Source organism: Myotis davidii, unplaced genomic scaffold, assembly GCF_000327345.1.
Source record: "Myotis davidii unplaced genomic scaffold, ASM32734v1 scaffold1137, whole genome shotgun sequence".
In the NCBI taxonomy this organism is placed as follows: domain Eukaryota; kingdom Metazoa; phylum Chordata; class Mammalia; order Chiroptera; family Vespertilionidae; genus Myotis; species Myotis davidii.
Window position 1 is genome coordinate 527,757 of NW_006288443.1, and position 2,311 is coordinate 530,067.

Genomic DNA, 2,311 nt, shown 5'->3' on the forward strand with positions numbered 1-2,311 from the left:
CGCAGGCCGAATCCTGGCCCGTTTGAAATGAATGAAACTACTGAAAAAAAAAGACCGTACCCTTTTATGTAATGATGTTTACTTTGAATTTATATTAGTTCACACAAACACTCCATCCATGCTTTTGTTCTGGCCCTCCGGTCCAGTTTAAGAACCCATTGTGGCCCTCCAGTCAAAAAGTTTGCCCACCCCTGCCCTAGGCCCTAGGCCCTAGGCCAGTGGTCGGTCAGCAAACTCATTAGTCAACAGAGCCAAAATCGAACCTGGGACCCTTCAGTCCACAGGCCGATTGCTCTATCCACTGAGCCAAACCGGTTAGGGCAAATTTTGTAAACTTAAACTATATAGGTAGGTACATTGTTATTAACTTAATTAGGGTACTCCTAAGGCGTAGGAAGAGCCACACTCAAGGGGCCAAAGAGCCGCAGTTTGCCGACCACGGCTAGGCTCTTGCTACCTCTATGCCCTTGTTTCATGGCCCTAAGTATATTTTTGCTGTGGTCAATAAATGATTGCTTTCTTTTCTACACTTTGTCTCTTGATTGAAATCTTTTCCCCAAGAAGACAAGAACCGAGGTCTCATTTCGTCAGTAACAATACCGGGTTTACTGAAATTCAGAGATCTTCATCGCTCAAATTAATACTACATTGGCAATCTCACTTATATATTTAACATATAACACATGTGTTTAAAAATAGCAGAAAAATGCCCTGCCAGTGTTGTTCAATGGTTGAGGCCCCACCTATGAACCAGGAGGTCACGGTTCAATTCCTGGCCTGGGCACATGCTGGAATTGTGGGCTCAATCCCCAGTGGGGAGCAGTGCAGGAAGCAGCCAATCAATTATTCTTTCTTATTGTTGATGTTTCTATCTCTCCCTTCCTCTCTGGAATCAATAAAAATATATTTTAAAAATAACTAAAAATAGCAGAAAAACATGAGATCAGCCATAGAGGTCAAAGTTGTCTTAGGCCAAGAGTTTAAAAACAGAAGTGGAAGTGAGCACTGGCGTGCTGGTGACTGGATGGGGAGAGGAAATATTAGTGTAAAAATTCACGTTCTCCAAACATGAAGAAAGAACAATTAAAGTTTTTTGCTATACTCATGTGGGCCTTGTTAACATCATGATACGTGACAGAAACTGAAAATCGCATGTAATTTTTGCCTAGGCCTGTTAATTATTTCAACCCCTTAACATTATACCCTGCCCTCTCTCCCACTGGTCAACCATTAGGCAGTAGTAAAGGTAAAACGCTCAAGGAATCAAGCTATCATAAATCTTTAAGTAGATTTCCAATTGGGAGTTAAGAAATGAGTGGTACTGATGACCCTTGACACTTGACTGAGTTCTAGTCCGGGAGTGGTTCAATAAACTAGACTATTATAATAGGCTTTAGTTTATTGGAACTATAAAAAAAAGAGTTTTATCACTGGTATACAGCATAGTGTACTTCCACTTGTCCTGTATCAGGCTGACATCGCTTACAGCATTAGCCATTGCAGTCACCCAACTAACTCCGTAGACACCAAAATTATGATACTCATTTTGCTGCTCTTTTGTCAATTTTCTATAGGAAACCATTCAGAGTCCTCAATGTATGGGGCTGACTTGGGGGTTTTTCTTATTTTGTAATTAATAGGTTGGCAGTTAGTAAAGATCAGAAGAGCCATTCTCTGAGCTTAATGAGCACCTATGAGGACCACACTTTGGATCTTCTTGACTCAACCCTCTGAGACTCTGTCTGAAGAGCCAACAGACCATCCCACTTTGATATTTAGGGACTGCGGCATCTTATTCTTTTCTAAAACATCACGGGTCGACTCTCATCCATACTCAGACCACTGCAGAGCTTTCCTCTGCTCTGATGGCCTGCATGCCACAAAACCCTCTGTATTCCTTGACCCGGAAGTCTCCATTGATTTTTTTAGAGAGTTGAATGGAGGGAGGTGGAGAGAGGGAGAGAGAGAACAGCATTGATATGAGACACACACATTGATTGGTTGCCTCCTGCTCGCACCCAACGGCGACCAGGAATCAAACCTGCAACCCAGGTATGTGCCCTTGACTGGGGACCAGAAAGCAAACCTGCAACCCTTTGGATCGAGGGCTGACACTCTAGTCACTGTGCTACACCAGCCAGGGCCCAATTTTCCTTCATTTTGGTAAGTTGTGTTTTTCCAATGAATTTATTTCGCTTACATTTTATTCATTTGAAATGTCTTCTTATCTCTTTAGAGCGTCGGCCTGCAGACTGAAGGGTCCCAGGTTCGATTCCAGTCAAGGGCATGTACCTGGGCTGCGGGCACATCT